The following is a 27,375-nucleotide window of genomic DNA, read 5'->3' as shown; positions in this document are numbered from 1 at the left end:
TACTAAAAAGATAATAGGTTTTATTTGGCCCAGCACTTCTTGTTGATACATGTGCAGTATATACACAGACACAACACACTGCAGGCACATACCCACATAGTTATATGTCCGCTTTGTTGAGACAGACATCCTAAAAGAACAACAGAAGTCATACACGGAGATGGCATGCAGCTCTCGTCCTTTCTTCTGACACGTTATTGGGCAATGAATCCTCTGGATGTTATCCTCTTGTATTTCACCGGCCATGTTTCCAAATGTAGCTCAAACCCCATAGAAGGCCTGAACCCAGGGATTACTGAATCATTACTAAGACAAGATTAATGTCAAAGTCAATTTAACGTGAAAGGTTTTTGGTGGGACGGTCGTTGCTCTGAGATCACAGTAAAGCAAGTCTGCATTCTTGATCACTGGAAACTCCTTGATAAAGAATCTCCCTAGGTGCTTAAGTACACTGTGCTGCTGGGATGTGAAGTCTTTCTTCTTCTGCATTCAGCATGGAAAGAAGGGATGGCAGATGTTCTTGATCTAAACGAAGCACTAAGTATTCTCAAGGAAAGAACCAACACGTTGTGCACAGTCATTTAGGAAGTGATGCTCACTGGCAGTCGATTTCAGTGAGCAGTGATCTACCTGCCTTGGAGCGTAATATCTGAAACAGAGGTGAAATGATAGGTTTCCACGGGGAGGGACTGTGACTCCCATCAAAAGACTAATAGAAGCTTCATTCACACTACCATTCATCATAGCACTGGACACACACGTAAGTAACATACAGTAAAATGTGCCCATATATGATTAGAAATGTCCTACATGTGTCAATGGTGGTAAGGTAAAAGATATATAAGCTAGAGTTCTGGGCTCACATAAGATAGAAAAGAAGCAGATATTTGATGTTACACTTATAGCATAAAGATCTGTATGATCCTTTATTCACTAGGACAATAAAGATTGAATAGAAGAGGGAGTTAAACCTTAAATTAAATAATCATTTAATTTTAGCTGCCCTCCTGATTTCACATCATGTCTCCTTTGCTTAGCAGTAGCAGTGAGCATTTATACTATACAAATGTTGATATACTTTACATTATAAAAATTAGTACTCACAATATTCAAACACTAGACTACGACTTGGCATTTCAATTGATCCCATAAATTACTTGCTTTTAACTCCATGATTATTTCTTTTCCACTGAATGGGACCATTTGAAGAAATGAAATGAGGAATTGGGCACAGAGCCTGGATGGACAGAATCTAGTGTAATGGTGCTAACAGGCAAAGTCGTGGATTCAAGTTGAGTCATCTCCATGACAACAAAGCTCTTTAAATGCCAGTTGAATCCTTACATGGTGCTGCCCAATAACATTCATTCAATTGTGAAAGGTTGGAAGCTTAAATAACAGACCAGCAATTTGCCAATTTCAAGCTTCTCAAATTCTTAGAAAGAAAGAAGAAGAGTTCTAAAGTATAAATTAAATTTGCTTTAATCTTTGATTTAGATAAATCTAGTTTGGAAAAGTTTCAGGAATAATGTTTTAGGTTATTTTCATTAGATGAAGAGTTTCACTTCAATTTGTTCTTGTTTATAATGTACTTTTTAACATATATATATATATATATATATATATATATATATATTAGATTTCTAGGAATAATTTGAAGCACTTTTCAGGAATTAAGTATTTCAGTAGCCTTTCTTTGGAAAAATTAGCATTCGAGACTAAGCACTCACTAACCAGTGTAATTGCCTCTATTTGGTGTCGGTTTGTGTGTTGAAAGAATATGTAATTCTAACAAAAGTAAATGATTTGGTGAGTAATGAAAGCACAATGGGGAGATCACACTCTCCATGTAAGGTCAATTAGAGACTACTGGCACAATTTCCACCCTGCCTAATGGCCTTAATATAACTAGACATTCTTATTATGGCTCTAAAGTTATTAAACATATGTAATCTGTGTATCTGCCTTTGTGGGCTCTTTCAATAGTTCTACTCTAGGCAGCTGCACTTGAGGCTTAAGGGTTTGCAGCTGTTGGAAGCTATATCAGGACCGTGAGGGTTTGGCACTAGTTTTCATAGTTCCTACTGTGTAGAAGTTTGGCAGGAGCGGTGGAAAGGGTATGGTGACTTAAATAATGCTTATAAAATGCTTCTCCATAGTTGTGGTTCTGAGCACATGCGGGACGGAGTTTGAGAATATAAGGGTCATTATTTTTACTTGGGATTTGAGTCCCATTCATACGATTATCATGAGGGTAGATATTCTGAGATTACTTTTTACTCAGTTTTTTCCTCTAATAAGTAGAATAAAGAGAATAATTTTAGGACAGTGATTAGAGTGTTCTATTATTTTTTTTCTACATCAGCAGCACTGTTCCAACCTTTAAAACAAATATTTATTCTTACAATATCTTTAGATAATAATGTTAGTGTCTCTGAAAACTGAAAACATGAACATTTGAATATAAAAGTAACTTTGAAATATCTAACCTTCAAATAACAAAATAGGAGGTGTGAGGTCATTTTGAAGAGTAATAAATCACGTGAGATTAAGTTATTTTGGAGAATAACTCAAGGAATTTCACCTTGGCACCTAAAATATATTTAAGTTTTTTTCATTGCTGTAATTTTACTAACTTTGGCTATATCATTTACCTATTTAAAAAGAAATATTTAGTTGATATACTAAATAATTTTAAATATGTAATTATGAAGAATTATAACTTTATAATTTGTTGAACATGGGAAGAGCATGAAGTGAATCATTAAAATGACGAATTGCATATTTACTTAAATTGAATTATAAGCTATGGATTTTGTCTTAAGAGGATTTTAAGAAAGTTCTACTCGCTTACACAGATTTTAAACAATAAAACAATTTAATAATTGGTGGAGTTTAATAATAGCATTTGTTCTTAAAGGATATTTTTTCAACTCTGTCAACAGAAACTCTCCATGAGCAGTTCATTTGCTAGGCATAAAATTATTTTAAATTGAAGAACAGTTTTCCAAGTTGAGTTGACAAATATATAAATACTTTGAGACTATTTAGCCAAATATTATTAATAAATTTATAATAGTCTTAGAAATCCTGGCCACCATACCATAGAAAAAAAATATATATATACACACACACATATAGAGAGAGAGAGTAAGTGCTTGAGTTTTATACTGGCATTTGAGTAAAATATAAGGGAAATTATGATTTTTAATTTATAAAATTTGAAATATAAATGAGAAGCTTGGATTCTGACAATCTATTAGCAATCTTTATTAATCTTTTATACCCTATTAACATAGCAAACAAGAATATTGAAGTTAAGCTTCGACATCAACTGGGAAAAACTGAGGTGGGGCGTGAACCCTGTGGCGACCGTGTAGACTTTCTCTGAGGGGAACTTCCAGGCCAGAACTGATAGTTACTGGCAATAGTTTCCACTGATGGTGGCAAGGGGGGCTAGAGCTGATGGCTCCTAGTAGGGGCTTCCACTGATGGTGGCAAGCATCTATAAAAGAAAGGGAAAGGAGAGAAAAGAACCTTGTGCGTGCATACACACACACACACACACACACACACACACACACACTTACATTAGATGATGAAGTAAGACAGACTCCAGCAGGTAAATTTCAACAAGCCTCTTCTTTTTTATTATTATTATCTTCTCATTTTCATCCTCATCCTTATACTTATCCGTTTTCTTCTCCTTCTCCTTCTCCTTATTCTCGCAGTTTATATACCCCAACAAAATCTTTCAAGCAGTACAAAAATAGCAATGTATTTATATTCTATCTCTCTATAAATAAATGTTTACAATGGATATACGTAAGAAAATCATGTTCCCCAATACCTTCACACAAACATTTTACGTATTATGGGTGAGGAACAAACATTAGTAACAAGTTATTTCTGAGAACCCACATACATTTGTACATAAGCAACTTGTTACATATTAACAGAGTATAAGCAAGCAAGTTAATTTCCCAGCCAGCTTTTCTTTCCTGGCAGACTGCAATTAGCTGTTATGAAGAAGAAATTATTTTTTTTCCCGTTTTTTGAGACAGGGTTTCTTTATGTAGCCTTGACTATCCTGGACTAGCTTTGTAGACCAGGCGGGCCTTGAACCCACAGGAATCTGCCTGCCTCTGCCTCTCAAGGGCTGGAATTAAAGGCATGTGCTACCACTGCCTGATGAAATCAATATCTTAAGAAGTAATCTTATACAAATCTTAAAAGAATTACAAATCTAAACTTCTCTATAAAATTAATAAACTATTTCTACTTTAAGTCCTAAAGGTGCTCATGTACTCATTAATATGTTTTATTAAACCATATAAGGAAGCTGAGGGCATCTCAGTCACCAGCCTAGTTTGAAAGAGTCACGTTAGCCAATGCTGCTATGGGACATTGTTTTTGCTTTCCAACCTCAAAAAGTCCCTAGCTTTACTAAGAAGAGTGTACTTTCTCTTAACTTCAATTGTCCCCTAAGATTTCCTGCATCAGGGCCAGTAGCAAAAACATCTTTACTTAACCTTGTTGAACAATCTATTTTTCCAAATTCTTTCTAAGGGTAACGATCATTGTTGCTGAGTATACCAAAGATACTGCCCAGTGAAGGGCTGGGGGCCCCCTTTATAGTACTCACACAATTCCTAACTTATGGGGATTATAAGGACCGCAAAGGTAACAGGCAGAGCTATGCTCCAGAACAGCATGAAGCCCTCAGGAAACATAGTTCTCAGGGTTATGTCTCACTGAGACACACTCATCTTGGGTATGCTAACCGACGGGCCATATACCATGAGTTCTAGAGATGCTTTGCTGTTCCTCTTGCCTGGGTCCCAACACAAGAAAATAAGAAAATAAAGAGAAAAATCACTTTTAAAAAAGATCCTTTGCAGTATTGGGATAAGTGTGGCCAAGTTTCCATATCACTTCTCGTCCGTAGAACTTTCCACAGTAACTGTGATACGGAAATCATGTGCTCTGACTTCCTGACTGATTAACATGAGCACTAATCTGGCTTTGACAAATGAACCCAATACCTTCCCACTCAAATTCTTCCTAATCATGAAATATCATAATTTCAGCATTGATGTTAAACACAGTTTATATGTTTGTTTTATCTGTTTTCAAAGAGAGGCAAGATTTAACCCATCGTTTTAAGACAGGTATTAACTCCAGTCATTGGAGCTTATTTATTTTCAACTTAAGGACATAAACCGTGAGACATTTGCCAACATTTTGATGATTGTTAGACTAGTTCAAAAATCTAGTCTGAGACCAACGAGCCATTCTTTACACTCTTCCTCAGTGCATTGTCATCCCATCACCAGCTTCTGCAGACAACACTGCCTGAATAGGGCTGCTACCCTAGCTGCTCTCTACACACAGTGAAAACATGTATTCTAGACCCCATCATCCTCAACAGGATAACTGAAGCAGTTTCTATTGCTCTTGTATGGGTCCTTCACACTGCTTGCTGCCGAAGAGCTGTCAGAAGAGGAAATCTAGTCACAACAGATACAACTGGGAGTCTGTCGCTTGTTTAGGAATTTGAAACTGGCAGTGTAGCTCTAGATAGTATCCTTGGTCTCGAGGCTTCTGGTGCTTCTTGTAGGAGTTGATGCTCGACCCACTTCAGAATCTGTGTCCACCCTACCTCCCTTGCTTTCTGTAAATCAGGGAACTTGATTTTTACTCATTCTTCACATGAGATCTTATAACTCACCACAGGAAGGAAACTTTTTCTAAATTCTCAGATAAGAAATATTATTCTTCATTGTCACCCAAAGTTTTATTTACTATCAAAGCTTGTTACTGAAATATTTGGCATTCCTTATTTAACATTTATTCAGGGAATGCTACAAATAGAATCCAGTCTATTTGAATACAAGGAATTGAAATAAGTACAAATAAGTCAGAAAGAGCACCATGCTTCATATTCTATTTTTTTCAGCTAAATAAACTTTTGTGGGGGAAAACTGAGCTCAAATATAGGAATAAAGTAAACCTTATACATGCATGTATATATGTTTATCTACATTTAATATTTTCCATGGAATTATTTCTATTATAATGTGCATTTCATAAATATAAATTTCATACTTAACAATGTTATTCTTTTTGAGTTACTAATATGCAACAAAAGGAAAGAATCCTACCTATAGAAGCAAGTAAGGCATTACAGTGTGTATGCTTTGGACAGCAATTTGATATCCATAAGTATTATAATAAAAACAAGGATTTAAGCAAACATCACAACAGTAGAAATAAGTGATCAAATGATGTTCTTTTATCTGTGCTTAATATACTTTTGCAATCCAAGTAATTGTTAAGGAAAATAAAAGTAATAAGTACTTAATGATTGATTACTTAAGCAATAATTGTAGTATGCTTTGAGATATATAGCCATTTAAGCCTCATAAGCATATAACATTGACACTAATATTATCACCTAAATTTATTTTCCTAAAAGTTCCAAATATTAAAAAACTGGTAAATTTTGTATTAATGTACGTATAAGGTATCAAAATATCTAGCTCTAACATATACAAACCTAAGAGGTTGAGGGGTTTTAAAACAGAACGATAAACTGTCACAATTGTTAACTGAATACCACAATTAAGAGTTTACTATAAAGGATAAAAATATGGGAACATCTGTAGCTATAATTACAATACAATGTAACTGTTAGAAAGATTCCCATGGGCCAGATGCTGGGTTAATGAAGGTGGATTGATTAAACTGCCTCTCACTACAACGAATTGGCCAAGCTGAGTTAGTCAGGCAGCAAATTAAAAAATAATTTAATTTTGTCAGCTCATCTAATGATCAGCCTACTATGTGTAAAGCCCCATGTTCTATGCCTAGAACTACAAGAAAAAGAAAATATGTTGTCAATCCATCCTTGACTCAACCTTATCCATATTGGAGTTTTCTAAAAAAGAAGTACAATGAGTAAGAGAAGGATAATCTGTTACTGAATAGTGGATGATATACATAGCAGACAGCTGATTCGGAACAATGAGGAAGAATTCGCAATATAAGAGATATGGATGATATAAAGGTTGGTAAAATGCTTGTCATTGAAACTTGAGAATCTGAGTTCAGAGCACTAGTAATATGCATATACAGTCTTAGATGGAGTTGGGCAATGAGAAAGGCAGGAAATTGGCAAAGCACCTAGTATGGCATATGTAGCAAAAAATAAGAGATCCTGTCTCAAACATGGTAAAAAATGAGGATCTTCATTAAATATTGCTCTCTGACCTACAGACATGCCCCCAATCAGACACAGTACACTTGTTCACACACACACACACACACACACACACACACACACACACACACACACTGCAGATAAGCCAACGGTATAAAGGAGTTATAAACAAGAAAGGAATAGAAAATTATGAGTATTCCCATAGCTATTCCTTATAACAGAAATAGTCTGTCATTATGAACAATGCAAATGTATCATAAAATGTATTGAACCATGGAAGTCACTGACGTTACTGCTGATATGAATGGCTGACAACACACTGAGGCTTCATCGCTGATGATAATTTGAATAATACAGAAAAAAAATCTAGTGTTCCTGACCAATTTGGTATAATTGTAAGCATTCTCCTTTGGCTAACAAGGAACAAAAAGACAAGTTCTTAAAGACACTGCAAATAATATGGAGGGGCATGTTTTCTCAGAGAGGGAATGCACATTGAGTTCCATGCTGACACTAACTTGGTGCTGACATGCCAAGCTGGACAGTATGCACAAACCACAGAATTGAGTAACATTGTCACTGAATTAAGAATGCTGAGTATCAAGCTTTAAAAAGCCCCAAACTGCTAGATTCTGCATATATTACTGGAAAAGACAGAAAGAGAGGTGAGGGTAAGTCCAATTCTTGCAGAGAAGTCTCCACAATCTTTGCTGATATCTCTCCCACTCTTATGTGCATGTAGACTACCTTAAATAAGAGGAGGAGGAGGAGGGGGGGAGGAAGAGGAGGAAGAAGAGGAAGAGGAGGAGGAGGAAGAAATAATTTAGAAATCTGGACAACGGGGTCCATTTTTGGATGGAAACCCTAGGAGATTATATGATAGCTGCAATTTTCAGACTCAAAACTGGCAAATTTTGACCTGGAAAAACGATATTAAGCAAAGAAAAAGGCAAAGGACAGAGTGGATGAAAATGTTTTCAGAACATGTGCCTGAAGAATTTGCACCCACAATATATAAATTGTTCCTACCATTTGAGAATATAAAGAAAGCAACCCTGTTTGTACAATGTGAAAAACATTTACACAGACATTTGCCAAAACATACCATCGTCAAGTTCACACATAGATGAGGACCAGCATGTTTTGACATTTTTAAAAAAAATCACAAAATATCAATACAATAAGCCAGCAATAGAAATTTTTATTTTTATGCCTGACACTAAATGTTTTGATAATCCCAAGTATCAGTGAGTATGTGTAATTAATATGTATTTCATGCATTTTTTAGCACAGCAATTTATCAATCTAAGCACTATTTACCCAAAAGAAAGGCAGCCTTTCACTAAACATTTACACTGAAAAGTGTTATAACAACCTTATATCTAAATTGAAAAAGTAAAATGGAGAATAGAACCTGCTTTGATGACTACCTGAACAAATTGTACCACAGCCATGTTTCCCACATAATAGAACATTCCTTTGCTAAAAAAAAAAAAAAAAAAAAAATGAAGAGCTTGCCTGGGACAAGATGGATTCTGGAACTTTTCTAAGTGGAAAATCAAGTCAAATATGCACACTTTTTTTTTCCCCTGGGATTTCAAGAAGTTCTAGAAAACATAAATTGTTCTTTTCCAAAAGTAGATATGTAGTTGCCAGAAACAGGATGAAAAGCAAGTAAGTAGAGAAGATCCTGAGGGAGATGTGCGGGTGTTCTCGCTCAGGGCTTTCCCAGTGGCTAGATGATTACATAAACCTGTCTAGGGTCATCCAATTGTGCACGCCCAGCTGGATGTCTCAGCAGGTGAAAGCGCTTGCTTCCATGCTTGATGAGCTCAATGTAGACATCAGACCCACATGGTAAAATGACAGAACTGAACCCCAGAGGCTGTCCTCTTCTCTCCACACACATCTTATTGCCCGTGCACATATACAGATTACATAATTGTGAAAAATAATAAACATCATGATACATATCATCTTTCTTTCTTTCTTTCTTTCTTTCTTTCTTTCTTTCTTTCTTTCTTTTTCCGAGACAGTGTTTCTCTGTTTCATGGAGCCCTGGCTGTCCTGGACTCTCTTTGTAAACTAGGCTGGCCTTGAACTCATATCTTTCTTAATAAATAAAGCTGATTAAAGAAAGGTCTATATGATGGTGCTGACAGAAGGGCACCTGGATCCATATAGAAGAACAGGGAACAATGAAAATTGGAAAATGTAAGCCCAATTATTATGCAAAATGTAAATTATTCTAAAAACAGAATCTATTAGAAAACAAAATATATAGATAAAAGATTAATATCAACATTAGGGAATTAATAAGAACCGAATAGAATGAATAAAAGATAGAAATACACAAGAAATGTATCTTTGTTGTTTCCAAGAGTTAATATTATAAAATAAGTAGAAAATTAAATTACAGAACACTTTAATCAAGGGAACTGTTATGAAAAAACTGAAGGTAGTTGTTTGAAAGAGTTGTGTGTTCTTTCCTAGGGATTTCAACACATCTACGCTGGAAGAGTGAGAAGGGTCCCTTGTGGCCGGAAGGAGTCCTTGAGGTTTCTTATATACTCTGCCCTGTCTTGTCACTAGCTTAAGAGAATGTGGATGTCTGTGTCATATGAGTTATTTTAGTCCATGCATGTTGCAATGTATTATTTTTAATAAAGTCAGAGGATTTATTTCATTTTTTTCAAACAATTTATTTTCATGGCTTTTTGATCCCTTATCTCTAAGGGTTTTTCTTTATATTTTTGGCTTAACTTTAATAATGCATGTCTTCTTATTTCATATTTTCCATGCCCACCTCTTTGATGTTTTCTTTTTTCCCCCTTTTGTTCTAAAACTGATTTTTAAGCTTTACAATATCACAAATTTTATTAGGTGCTAAGAATGGAAAGGTCCTCTAAAAATAGGTCTCCTGCTTCTGCAGCTATTATATTCTAGGAAAGAGACAAATATTAAGGAAAATTAAATTAAAAATAGACCGAGGAAGGGCAATTTATTCTCTAAATCTCTTACTATGGTAACTGAAGTAGGAAATAAAACCAGAAAGTGTTTGCCTGAATTTGTGAACAGAAACCAGTTAAAAAGGAAGGGATCTTCAGTTGTAGAGTGCATGGTATACTCTTGAGGAAAAAACATAATCATCCAGCATAGTGACTCTGTCACTACAATACCCTCTTCTTTGCCTGCCCTGCCTGTTTTTTATTGGTAATGTGCCAACTGTGGCTTAAAAGAATGCTCTCAGCCTGATATCTTGTCAGTCTTAGAACTTATTGTTATATTTTAAGGATGTATATAGGTCTTTTCCTTTTCTATCACAAATGGACGATTATAGAAAGACAGTGCTAAATGTGTAATGATTTAGGCAATTGCCAACACACTTCCTCACCTTTCTCCTTAACCATCTTTGTTTTCTGTTTACAGATGAATTTATAGGTTTGCACGGTCACCTCCTAGCACATCATTCCTTAGGTAGACCAATAAAAGACAACTCTAAAAATTGGTGCATTTTCTCAAAAACTACATTAGAAGCTAGTTTTTTATTTTGAATATAATACAATATAACTTTGCATCACATATTAAAGGCCAAATAGAGCATGAGACACCGAATGTCTATGGATGTGCTTCTGCGAAAAGGAATATGGGATATATATATACACTATGTAGCCCTCGCTGTCCTGGAACTCATGATGTAGAACAGGTTTGCCTCAAATACACAGATCTTTCTGCTTCTGTCTCCAGAGTGCTGGAATTAAAGATGTGTGCCAATCCATCTGGCAGTAGTTATATTTCATTAATAAAATGAAGGTATAGCCTAAAATCTCACTTCAGATGATCAGAAAATAACCTGGTTTGAAAATAACCCATATCATTCACTCATATTTATTGTATGTAAAACTTATTCTCAAAGTCAAATAAAATGGCTAGATATGTCACTTGAACAAAGCCATGGGGAAAATGTTTGGTTTTGTAAAGAAAACATCAAATTAATCTGAACAAAAATTTACAATTTGTATAATATACTTGGATACATGGACATTTCCTCCTTTCTTTGTGTCAACAGTTGTACCAGATCGCAGAATCCACTGAAATAAAGTAAACGTAAACCTGACAGAATTTTTAACCTAAGGAAAACTTCTCTGTGAGGCCAATTATTCCTTTGCACTTTTTCCAGATCCCCAGTGTATTTCTGTAACTTTTCCTACTCTATAGGTACACACAGAGGATACAAAGCTTCACTAGGGCAAATCATAGTTCAACATAGATGAGTAAAATTACCAAGGAATATTGTTGTGCAAATTTTGGTTTATACATAAACATGTTTTTGTTTTGATGCCAGGTGTGGGATACAGCTGCTCTAGTGTGTCCACAGCTGATAATTGCCTCCTGAGAGGGCATGTGATGTTTGTCAGTTGTGAACTACTTCGTCCAAGGGTGTGGTCTTTGTCAGTGGGGATAAAAGCCAGCCCCAAAGAGAGAGTGATGAAAGGGCTGCTGATGCTTCTCCCTGCTGCTCCTGGTTAGTGCAGATGCAGTTTGAGGATTAGAAGGAATTATCCTGAAACAAGGATTGCACTTGCCCCAAAGTACCCAACAACCCAAAACAGCAGGAAGCAGCTAAGGAAAATTATGCTCCCACTCCCCACTAACCTTCTTTCTCTCCTACCTGGTGTTGGGGTGTTGAAAGGGATTGGGGTGAAAGATTTAAGGGACTCAAAATAAAAACAGTTGGTTAAAACTACTCCAACGTACTATGGAGACAAGTCCTTGTCACATTAAAACAGAAACTAACATGCTATTTACAGAATCCAAAGTCAAAATTTGGAATGCTACTTTTTTCCCAAAGTGAATTTTGGGGAAAGGCTAAGAAATCATTGATAATTGAAGCTTTAAAAATGCAATGAAACCTGGGGTCTAACCTGAATTGGTATTGTACATAAGCATTTATGTCCATTTTGATTGTGTATTTTTATTGTTGAACCGTATGTTGAGATGTGAGTACTGAAACTACATCATTAAATCTTATTTTCTTCTTTTTTATGTCAGTAATCTATTGAGAATATATGTTATTTGTATATACTAATGCTGGTTCTTGTTTTATACTATGAGATTAATGTACTAAAAATAAGAGAAGTAAAAATGTCGCTATGTTATAGTACAAAATAAATCATATCATAAAGATATTGTGAGTATTTTAAAGCTATGTCAACATTAATAATTACATAAAGGCACAGGTCTCCTGGATATCAAGGGACATACTAAAAAGCACTGGTCATAGCTCCCTCAGTGTGAACTGTTAGCTTCTTCTCTGAATTAGCTACACAGCTCACATACCTTAGAGAAGTGTTTGTGTTCTTTTCACCTCATATTCCTTCTTTTTTGAAATATAGAGATAAGTGCTTTAATATACAATTTACTATTGATTATCACATGTATTATCTGGGCTATTCGGTTTCCCTTTTAACCTTCCATTCTTCCAATTCGTTTCTTTTTTTTTTAATTTATTTTTTAAAATTAATTTGTTCACATTACATCTTGATTGTTAGCCCTTCCCCTGTTTCCTCCCATTCTTCCCTCCCTCCCACTTCCCCCCTTCTCCCCTCCCCTATGTCTGTGATTGAGGGAGACCTCCTCCCCCTATATATGCTCTAAGAATATCGAGTCTCTTATAACCTTCCCTTAAATTGCCAGAAATTAAGAATTTTTTGAAGGAAATATTTTAAATAAAAAATATCATATATATTAAGATCCTATGTCACATGTAATTGTGTGCACAGTAGGTTCTTACCTTGGTATACATTTCCAGGGAGAAAATAACACTGCCAGAATGCTTGTGCTTAGGAAGGTAGAGAGCAGAAATCCTACCAAATCTCCTTGTTCTTCCTGGTGGGCTAGGAAGGAGATATTTCAAACTTGACGTTTTATATGAAATCCTTTCAAATGTTTGGTATTCTGAGTTTATAATATGCAAATATCCCTCAGAGGGACAAATTAATGTATAGCTTGTATTTATTATGAAATTTGAGAGAGAAAAAAACACCCCAAATAAACAAATTCAGATCAGTTAATTCCTCCAGGATCTATACAAATATACTGTTACTATTCTATTTAATGTATATATTTTTTCCTCTCAAAATGCTTGCAAAATAACATTTTCGCCTACTGTAACTTCTTCAGAATGAGTGTACAGCATCTGCATAGCAGACCTTCATGGATGGACCAGAACAATACAGAGATTTCCAGTAAAGATTCTCAGGGAAATTAAGTAGACAGAATGGAATTCTGTCAGGAGATTCCCAATATCAGAGCAGGAACCACTTTGACCAGAAACCAGACATTCATGTTTCACAGTTTTTTTTAATAAGAAAAACAATGTTGCTTTGAAGTTTAAGTAGTAGATTTTCATTCATAAAGTGACATAAAATTATAATTTATATTCATTTACATATGTGGATTTCATTTTTAGAAAATTTATCATCTTTTTAATCTTTGCCTTTGACTCTAACTGAAAAAAGGTTGTTGTTACTACATTATGTCACTTTACTACAACATTGCGTTCAGTTATCCTTTACACACCTGTAATATTTTGTAAATACACAAAAGTCTAGCTATATAATGTGCTTTTAATAAGAAAAATTATTACTCATGGAGACAACACATAGTTATGGTAAATTGTCAAAACCAACTGAATAAAAAAACCAATGTATTATTTAATCTCTAAATGAAAATAGCATTCACTAAATGTAAAATCAATAAATTGAATCACAGTGCTCATTTAGTGACCCTTGGAAATAATATTAAAAAGTCATAATTAATCAAGTTAAAGAGCAGTATTTACATTGTTTTATCAGTAATTTCTCAGTAAATTATAATTTGGAATCTGTTTTAGAGTGAACATCCTGATGTTACTATTGAGAAAAATGTCTGTGTACTACATACAGATAATCAAGTTAAGGTTGAAATTAAAGATGCTGAGACTATATGTGCCCAAGGTAGAAGGTTTAAGCCAAAAGAACAGGGAAAACGGATATTTAGCTGTGCTTCAGAAGGGGATTTCTCTGTCTTTGTTACCTGACTACTATAATTTTAATGAAAAACAATTTAATAGCATGTTTCCCTGGTCTTAGGAATGTAATAAATGGAAGCAATAGAAAAAATCTACACTAAAAGCAAAAATGTTCAAAAATCTATTTCCAAATCTTTACAATGACATTTAGGTTTTACATTTATTTATTAATTTGTCAATATGTGAAGTTTTGAAATTCCAGGTATTGGTAATGCTCTATACATAAAAAAGAGGATTCCCCCACCAACAAAACAAAACAAAACAAAACAAAGGAATTGTCCTATGCCCTTAATGAATAGAAAAGTTGCTGTAAAGTCCTATTTCACATTGAAAATAAATTCTCAAATGGCTAAAAACTTCTAAATTCTTACTTGTTAGATTTCAAAGGTGTTATAATGAAAGAGATTATGCTTACAAAAGTATCACTGTATATTTCACATTTCCAAGATAACATGGAGTATATTGGCACCACTCAATTAGCAAACATAGTGCTAAGGTGCTCAACTTCCAAGATAGACAAAAGGAAGCATTTTAGTCAGCTACTCAAATAAATAGTAATTTTTCCAAAATATAGTTGTAAAATTGTATGGCAAATAATTGCTTTTAAAAATATAAGAAATTACATGATGACATAATATTTTATTTCTGTATTTTTCTTTTATCTTAAGTATTTGTAAGGTATTACAAACTATATTATTAATTATATACTATGATAAGAATTTTGTTAAGAATGCTCATTAACCTGTATGAATAATACCAAATTAAGCAAGAAAAATGGATGATAAGCTGGAAGAAAAAGAAAAAAGGAGTATGAAAACATAGATTGTTATTACTCAACAGTAATAAGAAAACATTAAAGTACTACAGACAAAGATTTAACTTGGTTATTGTCGCTGTTTCCTTGTGAAGTGTAACCAACAACTTTTCTAATATAAAGTAAACAAACAGCCCACTTTAAAACTAAGGACATAAAAATATCAAGAAGAGAAAATCAGGTTTTTTATGCTAATACTATATCAGTTAATAATGCTTTTACTAGACATGGTAAATAAAAATGGAGATGACTGTGAAACAGAAAGCTTTTTGGCAACAAACATGAAAATTTAGTCAGGAAATTGATATGTTAATCATCCACAAAGAAAATGCCAACTTTTCAAAGAGATAGCCAACAAATTTTTTGTTCCCTCCACTCTATGTATTTATACTCTACTCAACATTGCTTAGCCATGTTCACTGGCACACTATTCACAATAATTAGGAAATGGAAATACTCTAAATGTTCTTCAACTGATGGATGGATACTAAAAATGTGGATTATATACACAGTGGGTTGCATTCAGCTGTAGCCAAAATGTAATTTTCAGGTAAGGGAATGAAACTAAAAAAAATATATTAAGTGAGGTAAGTATGAGACATAGAAAGACACAAGCTGCATGTTCTCTCTTATCTGCAGATTTAAGATGTGGCTGTGCACCTGGGAGTCATGGCAGCAATCAGGAAATTAAGGAGGGACCATGGATGTGGGAGAGAGGAAACCCTCAAGAGGGACACAGTACGCTACTATGGTGTTGTTGAGAGGAAAGTGGTAAGACGGGGAGAAGGAGGAAAGGAGGATGCTAAGTTAGAGCAAGGAAGAGGAAGAAGCACACCAGGGAGAATTTGAAAAGGCACAGTGAAACTATTTTGTGTTCACAATACATGTTCACATACGTATCTATGCTTTCATACGTAAACAGTTCAAGTGAAGTCACACCACGTGGGGTGATAATGCTCCCACAGCTGCTGCCTGTCGAACAGTGTGAATGATGACCTGGGTCCAGTATTCAAGTCACAGAGAGAGGAAGGCCATGAGAGCACTCTCTCCTTATGGATATCAAAGGATTGCCTAGGCCTAAGATGTTTTGTTTCCACAGAAGGTGAATTTAATTAACTTTGCATAATCCTGGAAGATCTTGCTGTTTGGGTGTATTTTTCAATTAACTGACTTTCAAATCTGGTTCTAATTAGTATTAATTGGTTCCCCGTAGATCTCACGAATGGTTGAAAAGCAACAAATAAGAGTCCAAGCAGAACTTTTAAAGTTTGGCATGATATGCTTTTAGGAAAAATAAGCTATTTTTATGTTTATTAAATAATCACAAAAGAAGACAGGGTACGTGAGTCCTGCTGAAGATTGTGTTCCGAAAAAAGAGATAAGTCAAGAAGAAGCGTGCTCTGGTGACCTGCCTGGAAGTCCAGCCAGGGGCCCTCAGGCATCCTCAACAGTGTGGGACCTACAGTCAGTGGATATAATGCTACAACATAAAAAAAACTACTAGAATATTACTACATATCAAAAGGGACAAAAACACAGAAGTTCTTAGTAGGAAATTCTACAACTGTTAAAATACTGTGCATGTGTACAAAAAACTGTATCTTTTTGAATCACTAAACTAATTTTCAAGAGCAAATTGAAAAATACTTAATACTCAGATATCTACAACATTTATCATGCACAATGAGAAAATGGGATCTGTAAGACTCAATGAATTAAGCAGAAATTCAGCAAAATATTATTGTGATGATGTTTCCTCTTAACACAGTTTCCGAAGATTTTTTCAACGTACTTGATTTTCATATAGATTGTTTCTTTTGCTTCCATTTATAATACTTAAAAAACAGGGAAACACACTATTAAATTGTTTCATTCCAATTATACTGGTCAGGTAATACAGATTGAGGAATCACATTCTCAAGCACATCTATGTAGGCATTTTCCCTGTCCTTTTTTCTTACAAAGCACAAGATTTAATTACTTTAAATATAAAGTAGTAATGTGTTCAAGCGAATAAAAGTGAAAAATAGTGGAGTGAAATAAACTCATTTAAATAACTCTGTATTAATTTTTATTTAATTAAACATTTTTATTTTTTATATATACATTTATGTTATTACTCATATATACAATAGATTACCTACAGCAAGAGGAACCATGACACAATCAGGAATTATATAAATGTTACATTCTTAGTGTTTTGGCTATTTGTATTTGACAGCCTTGAAGAAGACATCTTTCCTCTCTTGGTGCATCTAAATTTCTGAATGTAAATCAATCTCCATCACATATTGTCATTATCAAGTTAAAACATCTGTCTACACCTACAAACAACTTAAACCCTTAACAACTAAGCTTCATTGTAAAACTAAGCTACATGGTCTTCAACTCCATCAGAGACTTGAGTATATATTTCTACTCTAATATAAGGTATTTTACCCATATAACTCAATTATAATACAAGGTTTACTTCCAATACTTTGAAAGTGCAGGATGTTTAGGATAAATAGGTTATACAAGTTAATTGTTAGTTGATCAGATCATGGTCATGTCAATTACTAGTCTACTTTTATACAAGAAAATGTATTTTAGGTGCAGCAGTTAGATATGATTCTATAGAAAGTTAAGGTACGACAGTTAAAAACAGTCTTCAAAAACCTCAGAGACATGCAGAATATGGCATTTTAAAATGTTTTTATTATTTTAAATATTTACTGACAGTGAGACAAGTTAGCTCCTGATAACACCCAGCCTACTTCAAAGAGGATGATGAGCATCAAAAACCTCCTTATGGAGATGGCTTCAAATGTGGAAAGCTAGGCACTGGGCAAAATTCTGCCTAAAAAAGGTCAAGCTTGGATGCAGACAGAGTCGACAGCCAAACTCTGCCAAGATGGGGTAAGAAAGTCCTCAATAGGTCCTGCCTCACAAATATGTCTGTCAGATATGTAGGGCCAGAAGGCTGAAGATGATGCTCCAACATTGTAGAGAGTTTTGGGTGACTATTCAGGTAGAAAACTGTCTCTGTCTCTTCTCATTTGGAAAGCTACTAACATGCACTCCTGGCATACTCAGGTAATCAATTTTATTCCTTCTCAGGAACACTGTATTCTAATCATATCTACATAACAAAGAGGATGGCAAAGGTCCATCTTCAGGAAAAAGACGTGAATAATAAGGAGAGCACTCAAGACCACTCACTATTATTAACCCATGTGGATTGAAATGACATGTTCATGTCAAAGAATCTCATAGGGTGGGTCTGTGCAATCAACACAAGGACACGGAAGTGACGCACTTCCTCTTCTCCTCTACACTCCCACCACTGCTTCCTCCTGACAGTGCTACAAGAGGGAACTGAAGAATACTGTGACCACTGGTTTTACCCTACTTTCTGCTTTATACTTGCTTGTAATTACTTCACTTGTTTCTTTTTGCCTTTTAGTTGGATTGAGCACACATTGTAATGCTTCACATATAGTTCTGGATATAGAATTTACTGGTTAAGGTGGTCAAGTCTGAAAAGCGTCTCTCTGAGATAGCAGCTCTTTTGTTCTATGCCTGTGATAACAGAAGTTTATATTTTCAAGACTGACTGACCAGAGCAAAATAATATCAACTCTTTCCTCCACTGTAGTATTGAAGGAATGGAAAAGTGTGTGTGTGTGTGTGTGTGTGTGTGTGTGTGTGTGTGTGTGTGTGTGTGTGTAAAAACATTCTCAATTCCATATACACAGTAAATACTCAACAAATGTTGATTTCACATTATCGTTCAAGACTGAGAAGTCCATGAATATTGGAAGATAGGTTAAAACCTTCTTCTGAATCTTTCAGAAAGAACAAGCTCCCTATTTGTCAAAGTTGTATTACAGTTTCTGAGGGTGGCCTGTGGCAGATAACTGTCTGTAGATGAGCCTTCTTTCACTTTCTCATGTCCCTCTGTAGTTATGGTGTCTTCCTGGCATAGAGAATCCTGTTCTGTATGTGTAGAATTCAATTAGCTATTGGTATTTACATATTTATATAAGGCATAAGGCATTTTCCATTCTTTATTTCCAGTTATTCACATGGATATTCCTGTCTACTGTTTGATGTTAGGTAAACACATACCACATTAGTATGAAATGTAGACAGATGTAAAGTGACTCTTGTCACACGTGAACTCTACCCAGATCTCCTTGAAGTTAGGCCTACAAAGGCTCAGTGTTATTCTTGTGATGTGTCTGCACCAGAGAAGTACTCACTCTTAGGTACCATAGTAAAGAGGGTATGGGTTGGAAGAGTGAAGATAGTGTCCAGTAGACCTCAGTGTGGGTAGTCCAACCAGCTGGAGGAAGGAAATAGATGGTGTGCTCTGACACAGATGAGAAGGAAGCCTCAGAATCCAAACAATGTAGAAAGATCTCATGAGTCCACACACATCTGTTGAAATCCTCTTTCAGCAAAGCCACATCATCACAACACAAATTCCCAAAATACACGTTACTGAAAATTCCATTCATCAAAGATAAGGAAGTGAATGATTTGAGAAGCAGCTATTCTGGACCTAATTTTAAACCACACACAATTGATTCATTAAGTGTGAGAAATAAGAATCTTAGAAGAAAACAGTTCAGTGAACTAAAGTCCCTCCACACTCCGTGAGACTGTACTGTGTTTTCACTATTTGGTATTTGAGAAAGGACATCTACATCCCGAGGCAATCAGTGATGAAATATTGGCATGCTTTCTTCCATTGGAAAAGAAATTAAGTTTTAATCAGTTTATAGTCTAGTCATTTAAATACATGGGTACAAGTATTTTAATTAATCCCATGAAAATATATTTTATATCCTTGTGTCCATTTTTTAAAATAAACATGATTTATCTAATGTGAATAACAGAAGTTGAATGGAAACAAAATAATAAACTGAATGATTCATAGAAGATCGTGATTGTCCCTTCCAGACTATTCTATTCCTTGCTCATGTGCTGCAATGTTGTCTGTTGGGATACTGTCTGTAATCCCAGATATTGGCATGACCTTGAATGTTCTGGGACAATATTTTTTAGTGTGTGATCTAACCTAGTGAACCTGGACATGCTAAAGATCATTTTAGGGAATATCCAAAATCAAGACTCCTTCAAAAATCAGAATAAAATTTCCCTCATTCACTCATGTTTTTTCATGCATAACAATACATCATTATATTAAATTTAGGTCTCAAATTTTTTGATGTAAACACTGAGTGTTATAGCTCTTATGACTATCTACAGATTTTGTAAGTTATATTTTCATTTTGACTTAGTACACAGAAATTTTATATTATTGATTTCTCTACTCACTTACTTAACCACTCAATATTGGGATGCTTAATCACCAAGAGTTTATATGCATACATGCACATATACATACACATGCGTACATGTACATATACATACACACATACTTACATGCACACACATACATTCATACACACATACATACATATACACAGATACATACATTATATATACCTACACACAAAAAAAATCTAGCCAAATATTCCCTTCACGGATGTATTACTGAATTCTATGAGAACTTCAAAATCTGTCACCAATAGTAATCAAATTATTCCAATAAAGAAGGTGTTCATACTGTGCATATGAAGCAGGTGTTACCCAAATAAAAAAAGCAATAAAAGGAACATAAACAAAACTACACTGTGATCTCCCTAATGAACACATAAACAAAACAAAAGACCCAAATACATGATCAACAGTAAATCGACTCAGTAGGTGTGTGTGTGTGTGTTTATGTTGTTTGCATGCATTAAAAGTACAAGAAGAGATCAGGAATCCCAGAATGATAGGATATAAAATGATAGGAGTTTTGTTGAGATAGGGATAGATAGAAATAATATTAATACACTGTACTTGGATATAAAAATTATAAAAAAACTTTCAAAAATGAAAACATTGCAAAGTTTTAACAGCAGGAAGAAAAAATACTTGCAGACTGTTTTTAGATCACCTCAGAAAGATCATTTCTACACTATGTCATTTGAATTTCATAAATTTTTAAACACATGTAAAATAATGGATATCATATATCACAAAAATAGACTCCATGGTAGAAACAACATGATCATTTCATTAGACATAGAAAAGCCTTTGACATAACTCTGAGATTCCATCTTACACCCATCAGAATGGATAAGATCAAAAATTCAAGCGACACCACATGCTGGCGAGGATGTGGAAAGAGAAGAACACTCCTTCATTGCTGGTGGGAATGCAAACTAGTACAGCCACTTTGGAATGCTATCTGGCGCTATCTCAGAAAACTGGGAATAGGGCTTCCTCAAGACCCAGCTATTCCACTCCTTGGAATATACCCAGAAGATGCTCCAGAACACAACAAGAACATTTGCTCAACCATGCTAATAGCAGCCTTATTCATAGTAGCCAGATCATGGAAACAGCCTATGTGTCCCTCAGTAGAAGAATGGATAAAGAAACTGTGGTACATTTATACTATGGAATACTACTCAGCTATTAAAAACAAGGAATTCTCAAAATTTGTGGACAAATGGATTGAGCTAGAAATGATCATAATGAGTGAGTTAACCCAGAAGCAGAAAGAGTCAAATGGTATATACTCACTTATATCTGCATACTAGCCTAAGGGGCATGTCCCATGAAAGTCTTCACTTACCAGGAAAGCAGGACAGAGGGAGGACATTCTATTGGGACTTTAGGTGAGAGAAGCATGGGAGAATGGGGAAATAGAAGGATCCAGAGAGTCCTAGAAACCTACAAGAAGAAAATAATGATGGGCAGATTTGGGCCCAGGGGTCCCGCTCAAACTATGGCACCAGCAAAGGACAATACAGACCATAAACTTCAAACCCCTACCCAGATCCAGCCAATGAACAGGACATTCTCCACAGTTGAGTGGAGAGTGGGGTCTGACTTTCACACGTACTCTGGTGCCTCATATTTAACCACGTCCCCTGGATGGGGAGTCCTGGTGGCATTCAGAGGAAGGATAGCAGGCTACCAAGAAGAGACTTGATACTCTATGAGCATATACAGGGGGAGGAGATCCCCCTCAGTCACAGTCATAGGGGAGGGGAGTAAGGGGAAAATGGGAAGGATGGAGGGAGGAATGAGAGGACACAAGGGATGGGACAACCATTGAGATGTAATAAAAATACATTAATAAAAAAATAAGAAAAGACTTTGACAAAAATCTAATATCTCTTCCTGATAAGAGTTGTGGAGAGGATTGTAATGTAAGAACAAGATAAGGCTACAGAGGACCAACCTATAGCAAATAATAGGCATTGGAGAAAAGCTCAAGTGTTTCCACTAACATCAAGAACAAATCTAGTTTGTCCATTTTCTCCTTTCCTACTCAATATACTATGTGAGGTATTGTGTCCAACAGTAAGACAAGAGAAGGAAATAAAAGGAATATAAACACTAAAAAAAGGTAAAGCTATCGCTGTTTGCAGGTGATATGATTCATTATATAAAAGACAAGAATAACTCCACCAAAAATACTATTAGTACTGATCAGTAACTTCAGGAAAGTTGCAGGATACAAAATTAATACAAAATATCAGTAGCCTCTCTATGTACCAGTGGAAATGCACTGAAAAAGAAACCAGAGAAATAATCTATTCACAAAATCCACATTATACACACACACACACACACACACACACACACACACACACACACACACATCAACCCACAAAAGTCTAAGTAAATAAAAGACCTCTACAATGAAAAATTGAGTAAGTTTAGGAAAAAAATCAAGCGAGACAGAAGAAGATGCAAAGTCTTCCAATTCTCATAGATTTCTAGAATTACTATAGTAAAAATAATAATACATGAAAAATCTAAGTAATTTCAATTCTAGTGTCATTCTTCACAGATATAGAGACCAATCCAAAAATTTACATACCCAAAGCCATCCTGAACAAATAGAATACTGCAGGAGGCATCACCATATCTGAGTTCATTTTGTAATATAGGGCCATGGTAATTAAAAACAGAATGGTACAAGGACAGCAAGCATAGAATTGAGGACCTAGGTATAAAAAGTCTGTCCGACTATGATCCCTTGAGTTTTAGAAAAATGGGAAAAACACACCTGAAAAAAGACAGCATCTTCAACAAGTGTGTGAGAAAAGTTGTATTTCACAATGATTAAAAACAAAGACTAGATTCTTACCTTTCAACTCTAAGTAGATCAGAGACCTCTACATACCTGATAGAAACTGCTACAGGAAAAAGAGAGCATGCTCAATTTATAGGTGCAAGAAAGGATTTTCTGGAGAAAACCCCAGGTGCACAGGAAATAAGGCCAATAATCAACAAATAGGATCTCACTCTAAGCAAGTCTGTACAACAGCAGATACTATCAAGTGAATTAATGGGAAGCCTATAGAGTGGAGTTTGGGAAAATCTTGGGCAACAGAGGATTAGAATCTAGAAAAAAAATCTCCAAAAATTAGACACTAAGAAAAAAAGCAGCACAGTTAACTATGGGCTATGGATGGGTAATGAATGCGTTAAGAGTGCTAAAAATCTTAACTATCAAGGAAATACAAATTAAAACAAAAAGGAAATGAGTGTGAAAATTCATATGGTAGCCTACTATCACAACCAAGTTAAAACTCTAACTCAGGGGAGGAGAGTGGACCACAAGTGAAATGGGAAAACATGGGGGTTTAAGTGGAGATGAGAGAGGAAGATTGAGCAAGATATTGGGATAATAAGTATCTTACCCCAAATGAAAAACCTGTAAAACGTATTACATAAACTCAATAGATTTTAGGTTAACTGAAATAAGCAACTTAAAAAAAATAACTTTATTGGTTTTACTCTGCATGTATATAGTCCTTGTGTCTCATATGACATAGTAAGCAAAACTCACATTACTAAGCATGGATTACCTCCTTATGAATTATTGTTCAGGAGGCTCAGAAGCAATCAATGTAAAGCAAGTTATTGCCACTGGCCTGGGTTGTCCATAGCTACATGGCAAGATACCACACACTTAGCCTGCAGGGCATGGAGAAGCCAATTTCAAACTGTGTGTGAAACTTCCTCCACAATGTCTAGATTACATAGTGCTGAAAGGTGATAGACAGGTTGAAGTGGGAGAAAAGCCATCAGTGGTTTTTAATCAGCACAGTGCTCTGAATGCTGCACTACCAACCTGCCAGGCAAGCTGTGCCTCCTGAGGCAGCAGTAGCATGAATGCATTGGGTAACTCACCCCTTTCAAATTGCGCTCTGAGATTGATCCACAGGGGACAGAATTTCATGCCTGATACTGTAATCTTCATCAAAAGCCTGTGGCTGGGAAGATCATGGGTGGAATATGCTATTGCTATTTTACCAAAAGTTCATGCTTTCCAAATGTTTACGTTTATACTCGTAGACCAAGATTGTGAGACACCTTGGTGAAAGAAGCTTCTTTTGCAGTGAGCAGCAGTCAAAGGAAAGAAGTGGAACTTGTTAAATGCTACAAAGAGGAGATTGGGGGCTCAGCCCTATCTGAGATATCTATAGATATCCTAAGGTCCTTGAAGTTCAGCAAGGAGAGGAAAAGAATGTAAGAGCTAGAATATGGAAAGGCATGCTATGGGGACACTGCTCTTATGCTAATGAGCTGACAGCAGCTGTGTTTACTGGCACAAGACTTGTGCAATATCAAGCCAGCCAAAACCCCAGCATGGGGGTGGGGTGATCTCCAGGCCTTGCCTCTCAGTGAGGAGCTATTGCAATTGACAGTTGCTGGGAAGGAAGAACTCTTCCTTTTTAAAGATGTGCCCACTTATACTTTTTTCATGTTCCAGTGGATGGCCCCATACCTGTACAGATATGGGTATCATTGTAATGGGACTTCACCATATACATATGATCCTGGAAAGTACATGTTAGTGCAAATATGGAGACAGTCAGAGGGAGGGAATAAGGGCAGATGTGGTTGTATTTCATTGCATGTATAACATGAAATTCTTTTTTAAAATGAAGAAATATCAAAACTTAGTTAAATTAGAAAAGAAAATATAAAAACATAGAATTGTAATGGTCATTTCACTTATTAGTCCAAAGCATGGGACACAGTCAAGAAAAAATATTCCATGTAATAGGGTTATAAAAATAGTGAGTTACTTGGTTGAGTTTTCTACTTTCTTCTCAAATTATTATGTTAAGCACTTTGGCTATAAGGACATAAAGAAGCTAAAACTCTTCTTAAAGAGATGTGGGTCTCACTTGAAGTCAAACGCTACCTGGGATCGCAGTGCCTGGTAGAAAGTGTTTCTCTCCCTTACCTGCAGAAGAGAAGGCTGTCTTGGATGAGTTCTTCCCTTTGTCACCTTACAGGCTGTCCCATGGGTTGTGCTTTAAAATGGCCTGGAAGACAAGACAAATGAACAAAACTTTAATTTGGACCTGTATAAAAACCTCTCGCTTTCTTTGTAAACTTTTTAAAATTTAAGCCCATCTCTCCACACCTAGAAACTATTTCTGAGCTGGCCCCAGTAATGCTAACCTCTTTGTTCTCTCATCACTGGCCACTCAGTGCAGCCTTATCTCCCTCACTCCTTCCCGAATTGGATCCTAGAGATCATTTCCACTATTTCTGTTTTAAATTTGGCTCATGTCGTCTCACTCTCCATTTAGCTGACTTATCTTTTTAGACAATATCCATTCACCCTTCCGCCACTAGAGTCATTTCCGGCGTTCCGTCTTCGCAGAGCTTCGGGACTGAATCTATCGCCCGGGTTCTGCTGAACTCACTGTGGGCACCATCAGGATCTGGTTCTTTGCAAGCATGGTATTTTTCTTGAACACAATTATTTACAAATGGTCTTTTGAAAACGCTGTGGCATGCTTCTTTGGAACAAGTTGAATAAGAATTCTGGGTTTGTGCTGTCATGCTCGTGTGACACAGCAGCCACAGCTTTGGTCTTTGTGGTATGAGGGTGAGGGGGTGGATAGAGTGGTGGCTGGTTTAATGAGTCACTCACAGAGAAGTTTCTGCCTTGGAGACTGAACCCAGAGAAACACACAAGAGAATGAGGCCCCTAGAAAACAGGAACAAAATAATTTCACTGCACGAAACTACCTGACAAGAAATTCAATGGCATCCTTCCTTCCCTTGCAAACCTAAAATATCTCCCTTTGGCCCTTATTTAGATTCGACTACAGGTTTATATCTTAGTGGGGGAAACAATTTATTTTCAGACAAAAGTCAGTTGCTCTCCTGGTGCTTTTTGCCACAAGGCAGGATACTCATTTGGTAAAGAGGCTTTGTTTTTCTTAGAAACAGAATGAGGTGAAAGTGACAATGGATCAGTTGCAAGTAAGGACCCAAGAAATACGTTGCTATTTGTTTTCTTGCAGTCATGTTTGCCAGAAGAGAGAGAGAGAGACCTCTGACTAACATGTGGTTGAGAGAAATTGAGGAGAAACCCATGCATCAGAAAAGCCATGACCAAGGTGGCCCAGGCCAGTCCACTAACTCAGTAACATTGGCCAACCTTCAAGAAGCTACGATGAGCTTACATCAGGAGACCCCGGTTGCCTGATCTCAGGATTGCTTGAAGGCCAACACATTTATCCTGGTTTCTTTCTGCTGTGTTTTTACTGCACATTCAATTCAACATGATGCATAATAGAATTTAACATGATTTTATTTATGGAGATCTAAATTTGGATCTCAGATCTAAATTTCTATTTCTTGCTCCATAGCAATTCATCAGTAAAACCAATCTCCAGAATCATGCTTTGATTTTCTAGCAAAGTTCTGTGTTTGTTTCTGTGTCTCCTAATGTGAGCCTCAAGTGACAGTCCTTAAGACGAGAAAAGAATGGTATAAACACAGACAAATTGCAAAAATGTTTTGCAAAACTTATTTGCCCTTGGAAAATAAATAAGGTTTTTTTTTTCTGAGCCTTGGGGCTTTATCACTATTTATATAATGTGTATTAGTTCTTCACCAAGTATATGGCAAATAGAAAAGAACAGTATTATTTGAAAGTTTAACTTACAGTTTGTTAACTACTAATGTATATTCATATATTCTATTGCATCTTTTAAAGGTAGTTATTAACACTTAACATGATATGATTTTCAGGAGTGTGAAGTCCTTAATTATAAAGAAAAAGCCAAACAAAAGTGCCACTATAAAAGCATGATGAAGAAGGTCTGCGCGTGAGACTGGAAGAGTATAAGTGTCTTACAACTTTTCTAGAGAAACAGCTGAGAAGAAAATCCAGAC

General features: G+C 35.7%; 1 protein-coding gene across 1 annotated transcript in view; it reads right to left on the bottom strand.

The window, feature by feature from the left end:
* The window catches only part of SEMA3A (semaphorin 3A), a 460,613-nt gene that overhangs the window by 339,385 nt on the left and 93,853 nt on the right, over window positions 1-27,375 (bottom strand). The window contains exon 2 of the mRNA XM_084786809.1: window positions 25,424-25,505. The gene's annotated coding sequence lies outside the window, so the exon portion shown is untranslated. The remainder of the gene's footprint in view (window positions 1-25,423; window positions 25,506-27,375) is intronic.

This window comes from Acomys minous (genome assembly GCF_964271855.1).
Source record: "Acomys minous genome assembly, chromosome: 6".
In the NCBI taxonomy this organism is placed as follows: domain Eukaryota; kingdom Metazoa; phylum Chordata; class Mammalia; order Rodentia; family Muridae; genus Acomys; species Acomys minous.
The sequence above is the reverse complement of the archived record's forward strand: the minus strand, read 5'-3'. Positions and strand labels throughout refer to the sequence as shown.